Source organism: Rattus rattus, chromosome 8 (genome assembly GCF_011064425.1).
Source record: "Rattus rattus isolate New Zealand chromosome 8, Rrattus_CSIRO_v1, whole genome shotgun sequence".
NCBI lineage: Eukaryota > Metazoa > Chordata > Mammalia > Rodentia > Muridae > Rattus > Rattus rattus.
The window spans coordinates 16,453,053-16,466,875 of NC_046161.1; the positions used below are offsets into that span (position 1 = coordinate 16,453,053).

General features: G+C 36.4%; 1 pseudogene; it reads left to right on the plus strand.

Moving 5' to 3' along the window:
- The first annotated feature begins 7,582 nt into the window (after positions 1 to 7,582).
- LOC116907768 lies at positions 7,583 to 8,537 on the plus strand (annotated as a pseudogene).
- Positions 8,538 to 13,823: the final 5,286 nt, after the last annotated feature.

The window sequence follows — 13,823 nt, forward strand, 5'->3', positions numbered from 1 at the left end:
GCATGGGATTATTTCTATCTTTCTGTACCTGTTGAGGCCTGTTTTTTGACCAATTATATGGTCAATTTTGGAGAAAGTACCATGAGGAGCTGAGAAGAAGGTATATCCTTTTGCATTAGGGTAGAGCGTTCTATAAATATCCGTTAAGTCCATTTGGCTCATGACTTCTCTTAGTCTGTCTCGTCTCTGTTTAATTTCTGTTTCCATGATCTGTCCATTGATGAGAGTAGGGTGTTGAAATCTCCTACTATTATTGTGTGAGGTGCAATGTGTGTTTTGAGCTTTAGTAAGGTTTCTTTTACGTATGTAGGTGCCCTTGTATTGGGGCATAGATATTTAGGATTGAGAGTTCATCTTGGTGGATTTTTCCTTTGATGAATATAAAGTGTCCTTCCTTATCATTTTGATGACTTTTAGTTGAAAATTGACTTTATTTGATATTAGAATGGCTACTCCAGCTTGCTTCTTCCGACCATTTGCTTGGAAAGTTGTTTTCCAGCCTTTCACTCTGAGGTAGTGTCTGTCTTTGTCTCTGAGGTGTGTTTCCTGTAGGCAGCAGAATGCAGGGTCCTCGTTGCGTATCCAGTTTGTTAATCTATGTCTTTTTATTGGGGAGTTGAGGCCATTGATGTTGAGAGATATTAAGGAATAGTGATTATTGCTTCCTGTTATATTCATATTTGGATGTGTTATGTTTGTGTGCTTTCCTTCTCTTTGTTTTCTTGCCAAGGCTATTAGTTTCTTGCTTCTTCTAGGTTGTACCTTGCCTCCTTGTGTTGGGCTTTACCTTTTCTTATCCTTTGTAGTGCTGGATTGTAGAAAGATATTGCGTAAATTTGGTTTTGTCATGGAATATCTTGGTTTCTCCATCTATATTAATTGAGGTTTGCAGGATACAGTAGCCTGGGCTGGCATTTGTGTTCTCTCAGGGTCTGTATGACATCAGTCCAGGATCTTCTGGCCTTCATAGTTTCTGGCGAAAAGTCTGGTGTGATTCTGATAGGTCTGCCTTTATATGTTACTTGACCTTTTTCCCTTACTGCTTTTAATATTCTTTCTTTATTTTGTGCGTTTGGTGTTTTGACTATTGTGTGACGGGATGTACAGATCTTTCACTTGCTTTGTTAGAATCACATCGAGGTATTTTGTATTATTTGTGACTATTGTTAAGGGTGTCATTTTCCTAAATGCTTTGTCAACCTGTTTATCCTTTGAGTAGAGAGGGGCTACTGATTTGTTTGAGTTAATTTTATATCCAGTCAAATGTGCTGAAGTAGTTTTTCAGGCTTAGGAGTTTTCTGGTTGAACTTTGTAGTCGCTTAAATACACGATCCTATCGTCTGAAATAGTGATGTTTTGACTTCTTCTTTTCCGATCTGTATCCCCTTGACCTCCTTTTGTTGTCTGATTGCTCTGGCTAGAACTTCAAGAACTATATTGAATAAGTAGGGAGAGAGTGGGCAGCCTTGTCTAGTCCCTGATTTTAGTGGGATTGCTTCAAATTTCTCTCCATTAAGTTAAATGTTGGCTACTGGTTTGCTGTATATGGCTTTTATTATGTTTAGGTATGGGCCTTGAATTCCTGATCTTTCCACGGCTTTTTATCATGAAGAGGTCTTGAATTTTATCACATGATTTCTCAGCATCTTATAAAATGATCACTTTTTTTCACTGAGTTTGTTTATATAGTGGATTATGTTGATGGATTTCCAGATATTGCACCATCTTGGCATTCCGCATTTGAAGCATACCTGATCATGGCAAAAGATCATTTTGATGTGTTCTTAGATTCAGTTTGCAAGAACTTTATTAAGTATTTTTGCATCGATATTCATTAGCGTAATTGGTCTGAAGTTGTCTTTTCTTGTAGCTTCTTTGTGTGACTTAGGAATTAGAGTAATTGTGGCTTCAAAGAACAATTGGGTAGTATTCCCGCTGTTTCTATTCTGTGAAGTTGTTTGAAGAGTATTGGTATTAGACCTTCTTTCAACGTCTGATATAATTCTACACTAAAGCCATCTGGTGCAGGGCTTTTTTAGGTTGGGAGACTTTAATGACTGCTTTTATTTCTCTATGTGTTTGGGACTGTTTAGATGGTTTTCTGGTCCTGATTTCACTTTGGTACCTGGTATCTGTCTACAAAATTGTCCATTTCATCCATATTTTCCAGTTTTGTTGAGTATAGACCTTTGTAATAGGATCTGATGATTATTTTTTCATTTTCTCAGTTTCTGTTGTTATGTCTATTTTCATTTCTGATTTTGTTTATTTGTTTATTTTGTTTATTTATTCTCTCTGTGTCCTCTGCTAAGTCTGCCTAAGGGTTTATCTATCCTGTTGACTTTCTCAAAGAACAAGCTTCTGTTTTGTTGATTCTTTGCATAGTTCTTTTTATTTTTACTTGGTCATTTTCAGCCCTGAGTTTAATTATTTCCTGCGATCTACTCCTCACAGGTGCATTTGCTTCTTTTTGTTCTAGAGCTATCAGATTTGCTGTCAAGCGGTTAGTGTATTCTCTCTCCAGTTACTTTTTGAGGCACTCAAAGTTATGAGTTTTCCGCTTAGCACTCCTTTCATTGTGTTCCATAAGTTTTGCTATGTTGTCCCTTCATTTTCATTAACTTCTAAAAAGTCTTTATTTTTTTATCGCTTCCTTGACCAAGTTATCATTGGGTAGAGTGTTGTTCATCTTCCATATTGGCTTTCTGGGTTTTTTTTGTTTGTTTGTTTCTTGCCATTGTTTTTATTGAAGACCAGAATAGTTTATGGTGATCTGACAGGAAGCATGGGATTATTTCAGTCATCTTATATCTGTTGAGGACTGTTTTGTGACCAATTATATGGTCAATTTTGGAGGAGGTACCACGAGGTGCTGAGAAGAAGGTATATTCTTTTGTATTAGGGTGAAATGTTCTATAGATATCTATTAAATCCATTTGGTTCATAACTTCTGCTAGTTTCATTGCATCCCTTTTAGTTTCTGTTTCAATGACCTGTATGTTTGCTAAATTGGGGTGTTGTGTGCTTTGAACTTCATTTATGTTTCTTTTACAAATGTGGCTGCCCTTGCATTTGGGGCTTGAATGATCAGAATTGAGTTTCTCCTTGTGGATATTTCTTTTGATGAGTAAGTAGTGCCCCAAATTTTGATTAATTTTGGTGTAAAGTCTATTTTATTGGATACTATAATTGCTACTCCATCTTATTTCTTGGAACCATTTGCTTGGAATTTTTTCCAGCCTTTAACTTTGAGGTAGTGTCTGTCATTGTAACTGAGGTTAGTTTCTTACATGCAGAAAAATGTCAGATCCTGTTTAAGTATCCAGTATGTTAGTCTATGTCTTTTTATTAGGGAACTGAGTCCATTCATGTTAATAGATATTAAAGAAAGGGGATTGCTACTTTCTGTTATTTTTGTTGTTAGAGGTAGAATTATGTTTGTGTGGCTATCTTCTTTTGGGTTTGTTGCAAGAAGATTACTTTCTTGATTTTTCTAGTATTTAGTTTCTCTCCTTGTGTTGGAATTTTCCATCTGTTGTTTTTTATAGGGCTGGATTTGTGTAATGATATTGTACAATTTTGTTTATCTCATGAAATACATTGGTTTCTTTATCTATGTTAATTGAGGGGGTTGTTTGGTATTGTAGCCTGGGCTAGCATTTGTGTTATTTTTGGGTCTGTATGACATCTGACCACAATCTTCTGGCTTTTATAGTCTCTGGTAAACAGTTTAATGTAATTTTGATAGCTACACCTTCATATGTTACTTGACATTTTCCCTTACTGCTTTTAATATTCTTTGTTTTATGCATTTTGTGTTTTGATTGTTATGTGAGAGAAGGAGTTTCTTTTCTGGTCTGACCCATTAGAGTTCTGTGGGCTTCTTGTATTTTCATGGTTATCTCTTTCTTTAGGTTAGGAAAATTTTCTTCTATAATTATGTTAAAGATATTTACTGGCCCTTTAAGTTGGGAATCTTCACTCTCTTCTATACCTATTATCCTTATGTTTGGTCTTCTCATTGTGTCCTGGATTTCTTGGATGTTTTGGATTAGGAGCTTTTTGCATTCTGCATTTTCGTTGACTGTTGTGTCAATATTTTCTGTGGTATCTTCTGCCCCCGAGATTCTCTCAACTATCACTGGTATTCTGTTGGTGATGCATCTATGACTCCTGATCTCTTTCTAGGACTTTCTATCCCCAGGGTTGTCTCCATTTGTGATTTCTTTGTTGTTTCTATTTCCATTTTTAGATTCTGGATGGTTTAGTTCAATTCCTTCACCTATTTGGTTATGGTTTCCTGTAATTCTTTAAAGGTTTTTGTGTTTCCTCTTTAAGGGCTTCTACTTGTTTGCCTGCGTTCTCCTACATTTCTATAAGTGAGGTGTTTATGTTCTTCAAAAAGCCTTCTATAATCATCCTGAGATATGATTTTAAATCCAAATCCTGCTTATCTGGTGTGATAGGTTATCCAGAACTTGCTGTAGTGGAAGAACTGGGTACTGATGATGCCAAGTAGCCTTGGTTTCTGTTGCTTATGTGTTTTTTCACTTGCCTCTCACCATCTTGTTTTCTTTAGTTCTACCTGCCCTTGCTGTCACTGACTGGAGTTTGTCCCTCCTCTGATCCTGGGTTTGTTAGAGCTCCTGGAAGTCAAATTACCTCTGGGATCCTGACTTTCTGGTGTAATCCATCTTCTGAGATCCTATTGTGTCAGGGCTCCAGGGATTCAAACTTTCTTAGGGTGTTGCAGAAGTGTATAGGGAGCCAGAACCCTTGGTTTGCTCTGGGCACAGGTGCAAGCTGGAATGAACCAATGCCTCTGTCTCGAAGGTTTTGGGGTTTTTCTGGTTCCTTTTAGGTCCCAGTTATGCTAGGTGTAGGAAAGAGGTTATGGCCTCAACTGTGTTGCTGAATGTGTCAGAGCTCCAGTGCTCTTGGTTCTGCCCAATCTCCTGGGTGTTGAGTTTCCGCTGTGATCCTGTGATACTGTGATCCTGTAATCCTGGGAATTTCAGAGCATCTATGATTCAGGCTCCCACTGGGTTTTGTAGGAGTGAGTGAAAATCCAGATCTCAAGGTTTGCTCCCGGTACCGGTTTAAATTAGAAGGAACCCATGCCACTCACTGGGTATAGGGGTTCTTGCAACTCTAAATCCTGGGGGAACCAGTTGCTCCTAGTGTTGGAGCAGTTGTGTTCTCCTTACCTGTGATCCTGGCCTTGTTAGAGCACCTGGGAGTCAGGCTTCTTCTGGGTGTTGTGGGAATGGGAGCACAGCCAGCAACCAAGGTCTGCTTAGGGCAGAGGTTCAGACTGGAAGCAACACATGCCCCTGGCTAGTCAGTGGTTCCTGTGTCCCTGGATCCTGAGGGAGCCAGTTATTCTGTGTGTTGGGGCAGTTGTTGTGTCCTCCTCACCTCTGATCCTGGGCATGTTTGAGTACCTGTGAGTCAGGCTTCCTCTGGATGTTGTGGGAGTGGGTGCCTCCCCCCATATATTCTTTTATTGTTAAAATTTTTCTGCTTCTCTGGGTTTTTTAATTTTCCAGATGAATTTGAGAATTGCTCTTTTCATGTCTTTGAAGAACTGTGTTGGGATATTGATGTGGATTGTGTTGAATCTGTAGGTTGCTTTTGGTGGGATGGCAATTTTTACTATTTTAATTCTGCCAATACATGAGCATGGGAAATCTCTCCATTTTCTGAGATCTTCTTCAATTTCTTCTTGAGAGTCTTGAAGTCCTTATTATACATATCTTTCACTTTTTTGGTTAAGGTTACACCAAGACAGTCTATATTATTTGTGACTGTTATGAAGGATGTTATTTCCCGATTTTCTTTCACAGCCCATTATCATTTGTGTAAAGGAAGACTACTGATTTATTTGAGTTAATTTTATCCAGCCATTTTGTTGGGGAAAATTCATATCACTAAGTGCCATGGTAAAGAAATTGGAGAGATTATACACTAGCAACTTAACAGCACACCTGAGAGCTCTAGAAGAAAAAGAAAAAAACACACCCAAGAGGAGTAGAGGGCAGGAAATAATCAAACTCAGAGCTGAAATCAACAAAATAGTAATAATGAGAACTATATAAATAATCAAAAAAAAAAACGCTGAGAATCAACAACATAGATAAACCCCTATCCAAACTAAATAAAGGGCCCAGAGACAGTATCCAAATTAAGAAGATCAAAATTGAACAGGGAAACAACAAAAGAAACAAAGGAAATTTAAAAAAATTCATCAGATCTGACTACAAAAAAATCTATACTCAACAAAACTGGAAAAACCTAAATCAAAAGGATGATTTCTATACAGATACCACATACAAAAGTTAAATCAAGAGTAGGTAAACTATCTAACCAAGCCCATATCCTCTAAGATAACTGAAGAAGTCATTGAAAACCTTCCAACCAAAACAAAGCCCAGTGCCAGATGTCTTTAGTGCAGAATTCTACCATACCTTCATAGAAGACAAAATAGCAATATTTCTGAAACTATTCCATAAAATAGAAACAGAAGGAACACTACCTAATTCATTCTATGTAGCCCCATTACTCTGATACCTAAACCACATGAGGAACAAACAAAGAAAGAGAACTTCAGACCAATGAACATCATTGCAAATATACTCAATAAAATTACTGCAAGCCGAATCCAAGAACACATTAAAAACATAATTCATCACATTCAAGTATGCTTCATTCCAGGGATACAAGTTTAGTTCAGTATATAAAAATGCATTAATGTAATCCATTATACAAACTCAAGAAAGAAATCACATGATCATCTCCTTACATGCTGAAAAGCATTTGACAAAATACAACAACCCTTTATGTTAAAAATATTAGAGAGATCAGGAAGTCAAGGCTCATACTTTATCATAATAAAAGCAATTCACACTAATCCAATAGCCAATATCAAATTAAATGGAGAGATACTTGAAGCAATCCCACTAAAATCAGGGACAATAAAAGGATGCCCACTCTCCACATATCTAATGAACATAGAACTCCTAGTTATAGCTAGAGCAATAAGACAACAAAAAAGATCAAGGGGATGCATATTAGCAAAGAAGTCAAGGTATGACTATTTGCAGATGATATGATAGTATACATAAGCAGCCCCAAAAATTCTACCAGAGAACTTCTACAGCTGATAAACAACTTCAGCAAAGTGGATACATTTTGCTTTGATTGGGTTTTGCTGCAATACTAATGATTTTTGAAAGTGAAAAATAGTATTTCCTTCTCTGTATCACTAAAAAGGATTGCTTTATTTTATCATGTTCCTAAACTTCTGATCCCTCATAGTCTTGGTTTTAACATGCTGGTAAGTTTACTTCCTCACTAATATATCTGTATGAAGGGAGATTATATGACAGAAACACATCTGTAGAGTTGTAGATGATTGATCTTGTCATAAAGTTGAAAACTATGGATCTCAAGTGAGAAAATTTTACTTGTAATAACTTGGAATTTAAAAATAAATGGTTTTCTCCTCTTTTAATTATTTCTTTTATTTCTGAGATTATAGTATAATTATCCTTTGTGTCATGTATTTTTACAACAAATTTTGTATTTCCAAAGGTGTCCAAACAATACAGAAGCACAAAATCTAACAGTTGTCTCACAATTCAAGCTTATGAGCCTCTCAGACAATCCAGAACTGCAGCCTATCCTTTTTGTGTGCTGTTTTTATCATTCTAAATGGTCACAGTGCTTGGAAATCTGCTCCTTATTCTGGCTGTGAGCTCTGACTTCCATCTCCATACCCCCATGTATTTCTTTCTCTCCAACCTTTCCTGGTCTGACATTTGTTTGATCTCCACTACAGTTCCAAAGATCATTTGGGATATTAGAACTCAAAGCAGAGTCATCTCCTATACGGGCTGCCTAACACAGATGTCCATGTTCATAATTTTTGGGTGTATGGATAGTATGCTTCTGACTGTAATGGCCTATGACAGGTTTGTGGCCATTTGTCACCCCCTGCATTACAATATCATTATGAATCCTAACCTCTGTGCATTCTTACTTTTGGCATCTGTATTGGCCAGTCTTGTGGACTCTCAGGTGCACAATTTGATTGTGCTACAATTTACATACTTCAATGACATGGAAATCTCTAACTTTTTTGTGAGCCTTCACAACTTCTTAATGTAAAGTGTTCTGAAATGTTCACCAAAAACATAGTTATATGATTCATTGGTGTCTTTTTTGGTTTATTTTCAACCTCAGGAATTATTTTCTCATACTATAAAATTGTGTCTTCCATTCTGAGAATTCCATCAACATAAGGAAAGTATAAAGCCTTTTCTACCTGTGTGTCTCACCTGTCAGTTGTGTGCTTATTTTATGGAACAGCCATTGGAGTATACATTGGTTCAACTGCATCAAACTCTTCTGAAAACTGTAAAGTTGCTTCACTGATGTACACAGTGGTCACACCTATGCTTAATCCCTTCATCTACAGCCTGAGGAACAGGGACATTAAAACTGCCCTATGGAAACTACAGAAAAAAGCAATCTAATTGCACAATGCCTTCCATCATTTTTTAATTTTGAGTTCTTAACCCAACTATCTATCCATATAAATATAACCTCTTTGGTGTTGTGGCTTTCATTCTGCTCTACTAATACCTATATGTATATATCTTTAGTTTGACTTTAATTAAATTGAAAGAGAATACCTTCTGTTGAATTAATAAATAACATTCAACTTCACCAACCATTTCATTTCATCCCAGACACATTGCCCATGCTTGAGGAAACAAATAAAAATAAACTATAATAGAGATACAGAGAAAAGAGAGCATTTCTCTTTTATATAAAATAAAAGGAAATATAAAGTGTCCCTGTAACTACTGAAGTCATAAGAACCTTACTCAAAAAAACTAAAAGCTGATCTTCTTTATGATCCAGCTCTACTACTCCTGGGTACTTATACAAAGAACTACAATGCAACATATCACAGAAACAATTTCCCATAAATTTAATTGCAGCTTTAATCACAATAGCTAAATTTTAGAGGCACCTATATTTTCAAAGTAGAGAACAGGGTAAAGATTATGTGAATTCTTTTTGCATAATGAAACCTTCTTCAGACATGATGAATAAGGTTGTATCATTTGCAAAAAAAATATATCCAGGTGGAGATTATATTTATTGAATTATGCCAGTTTCAAAAACACAAATATTTTTCTCTCATTCATGGTTCCTATATTTTGTACAGAGACATAAAATCATCTATACGTATATGATGTGAAGTACAAACAGATGTCTCTGGTGGAACAATGAAGACTAATAGGATGGAATGGGAAGAAAGAGGGCATAACATGTCTGATAGAACTATACGCATGTAATGTACATTTGAATAAAATTTTTAAAATAAATAAATTTCAAAATACTGCTGAATGTATCTCATAATCAGAGATGCTTATTAGATGTATCTGTCTACTTATGAAAACTTTGGAAAACTTGTGATTCTCTTGCCTATGATGCAGCAGCACATTCTCCCAATGAGTACAACCAGAGCCATTTTTTCTAATTATTTGCATACTTCACACATGCACATAATGAAATATGGTAATATCCACCTTACGCACCTTTCATTTCCTGCCTAAAGTCTTCCCCAAACAGCTCCCCCAAATATCAACATATGAAGTTCATGAACTTATTATTTTATTTAAATAACTCTTAGTCCTGTTAGTGCTGCCCATATAATGTATAGGGTTCTATCAGCTGGAATATGGAAAAGATGCTAATAACCACATTTCCAAAGACTAAGGACTCTCCTTCTCTGAGCAGCTAAGAACTACCAAGAGCTCCACAGTCACTGGTGGGAATTTGGGAGTACCTCCTACACATGTGAAGCAATTTTGGCTGTCCTAGTTGTATTCTTTAGGTCTTGTACAGGTAGCAACAGCTGCTACAAGTGCATGGATGTGATTTCATGCCCTATTATGTCAGGAAACAACATTTCATAACAGTTTCCACATCCTCCATCTTTTTATTCTTTTTTGTATCCTTTTCTAATGTGTTCTTTCAGTTTTGACAGGTGATAAATACTAATAAAAATATTCCATTTAATGCTGAACAATTATGATCACTTTTCTCAACATTTTAACCAGTTATGGGTCTTTAAAATGACTGCTGAGCACATGAAGAAGACAATTTGTTACCAAATGTTGAAAGGAGTCAAGGCTTATGAGTATAAATACTTAGAATTTAGTAAGGCGTTTCCACACCAGATATCACAACATTTGAGATCATGGACCTTTGATCAGTTTCACGGTATTGGACATGAAATTCCATCTGTGGAAAAGTACTGAAATCTAGTCAGAAAACAGTTCATCATCTGATAAGTCAAAGCACTCTTTACACAAATGGACATGTCATCCTGACAGGTTGGTAGGAGAGTATGTAAGGACCAGTACCGAGTAAGACCTCTAATATTTTCTCCCCAGAAACTCGAATAGTAACTTCTCACATTTTGAAAACTGTGCAACAGTGACAAAGGTTCCCAGGCATTTTGAAATTAATTTCTCTATGGCTAGAAGCTAAAATGTGTGGTGTCATCAGCAATAGCACCTTACCATTCACTTGTGGTGGGTAACTAAGACTAATGGCAAAAGATCTGTGTTGAACTCCTAGAAATTCCCTAACTAGAATCTAAACACAGACACAGTGAAACAAGCAGAAGTTATGAACCAAATGAATTTAACAAATACCTATCAAACTTTTTATCCTCAAACAAAAGAATATACCTTCTTCTCAGCACCTCATGGTACCTTATCCAAAATTGATCAAATTAGTCATAAAACTGGCCTCAACAGATAAAAGAAGATGAAAAGAATCCCATGCATCCTATCAGATCACCACAGACTAAGGGTGATCTTCAATAACAACAAAAACAGGAAGCCCATATACACATGGAAGTTTAACAACATTCTACTCAATGAAAACTTGGTGAAGGAAGGAATAAAGAAAAAAATTAAAGACATTTTAGAAGTTAATGAAAATGAAGGCACAACATACCAAAATTTATGGGACACAATGAAAACAGTGCTAAGAGGAAAACTCATAGCTTTGAGTGCCTCCAAAAAGAAACTGGAGAAAACATACACTAACAGCTTGACAGCACACCTGAAAGCTCTAGAAAAAGAAGCAAATGTAACCAAAAGGAGTAAACATCAGGAAATAATCAAACTCTGCTGAAATCAACCAAGTAGAAAATAAAAGAACTACACAAAGAATCAACAAAACCAGGAGCTGCTTCTTTTAGAAAATCAGTAAATGCTTAGTCAGACTAACTGGAGGGCACACAGACAGTATCCAAATTAACAAAATCAGAAATAAAAAGAGAGACATAAAAACATAAACTGAGGAAATTCAAAAAAATACCAAACCCCACTACAACAGCCTATACTAAACAAAACTGGAAAATCTGGATGAAATGGAAAATTTTCTGGACTCATTTGAGGGACTAAAATTTAAAGTTTAACCATTTAAACAGTTCCACAAACCCTAAGGAAATAGAAGCAGTCATTAAAATTCTCACAACCAAAAAATAAAATAAGTAAACAGCCCCAGACCACACAGGTTTAGTGAAGAATTCTATCAGACCTGAAAAGAAGACCTAATACCAATATGCTTCAAACTACTTCACAAAACAGAAACAGAAGAAACACTACCCAGTTCGTTCAATGAAGCACCACAATTGTGCTTACACATAAACTAAACAAATACCCTACAAAGAAAGAGAACATCAGACCAATTTCTCTCAGGAATATCACAGCAAAAATAGTCAATAAAATTCTCCCAAACTGACTCAAAGTACACATCAAAATGATCATTCACCATGATCAAGTAGGCTTCATTCCAGGGATACAGGGATTGTTTGATGTATGGAAATTCATCAACATATTCTACTATATAAACAAACTCATGGAAAAAAGACATAATCATCCCATTACATGCTGAGTAAGCATTTGACAAACTTCAACACACATTCATGATAAAAGTCGTGTAAAGATCAGGAATTCAAGATCCATATCTGAAAATAATAAAAGCAATATACAGCAAACCAGGACAACAACAAACTAAATGGAGAGAAATTTGAAACAATCCCACTAAAATCAGGGACTATACAAGGCTGCCCACTCTCTCCCTACCTATTCAATATAGTACTGGAAATACTAGTCAGAGCAATTAGAGAACAAAAAGAGGTCAAAGGGATACTAATTGGAGGAAGAATTCAAAATATCTCTATTTGCAGATGATATGATTGTATACTTAAGTGACCCCAAAAATTCCACCACAAAACTCTTAAACTTGATAAACAACTTCAACAATGGCTGGATATAATATTAACTCAAATCAGTAGGATTCCTCCACTCAAAAGAAAAATGACCTAAAAACAAATTAAGGAAATGACACCCTTCACTATAGTAACAAATAATATAAAAAAACCTCGGTATGACTCTAACCAAGCACCTGAAATATCAGTATGACCAGAATTTATGTCTCTGAAGAAAGAAAGCAAAAAGATCTCTGAAGATTGAAAGATCTCCCATGTTCATGTATCGACAGGATTAATTTAGTAAAAATGGCGATGTTGAGGAAAGCAATCTACAGATTCAATGCAATCCCCATTACAACTATAACTCAAATCTTCACAGAGTTAGAAAGAGCAATTCTCAAATTTATTTGGATTAACAAAAAACGCAGGATAGCAAAAACTATTCTCAGCAATAAAAGAACTTTTGGGGGAATCACCATCCCTGATCTCAAGCTACATTGCAGAGCAATAATAATAAAAACTTCATGGTATTGGTATAGAGACAGGCAGGTAGATCAATGGAATAGGATTGAAGACCCAGAAATGAGCCCACACGCCTATGGTTATTTGAACTTTGACAAGGAGCTAAAACCATCCAGTGGAAAAAAGACAGCACTTTCATTTTTTCCATCTTTATTAACTTGAGTATTTCTTATTTACATTTCAATTGTTATTCCCCTTCCCAATTTCTGGGCCAGCATCGCCCTAACCCCTCCCACTAACTTCTCTATGGGTGTTCCCCTCCACATCAACCCCCATTACTGCCCTCCCCCCAACAATGATGTTCACTGGGGGTTCAGTCTTGGCATGACCAAGGGCTTCCTCTTCCACTGATACTCTTACTAAGCTATTCATTGCTACCTATGAGGTTGAAGCCCAGGGTCAGTGCATGTATAGTCTTTGGGTAGTGGCTTAGTCCCTGGAAACTCTGGTTGGTTGGAATTGTTGTTCACATGGGGTCTCAAGCCCCTTCAAGCTATTTCAGTCCTTTCTAAGATTCCTTCAATGAGGGTCCCGTTTTCAGTTCAGAGGTTTTATGATGGCATTCACTCAAATCCAATTGGATCATGGTCCTCCACATGAAACCAAATACACAGAAACTAATAGAAGAGAAAGTGGGGAAGAGCCTTGAAGGCATGGGTACAGGGGAAATTTTCCTGAACAAAATGCCAATGGTTTATGCTTATCGATACTCAACAAATGGGACCTCAGAAGATTGCAAAGCTTCTGTAAGGCAAAGGATACTGTCAGTGGAGCAAAACAGCAACCAATAGACTGGGAAGAAATCTTTACCAATCCTACATCCTATAGAGGACTATCACATATATAGAAAGGACACAAGAAGGTAAACTCCAGAGAACCAAATAACCCTATTTAAAAATGGGGTATAGAGCTAAACAAAGAATTCTCAACTGAGGAACAGCGAATGACTGAGAAGCACCTAAAGAAATATTCAACATCCTTAGTCATCAGGGAA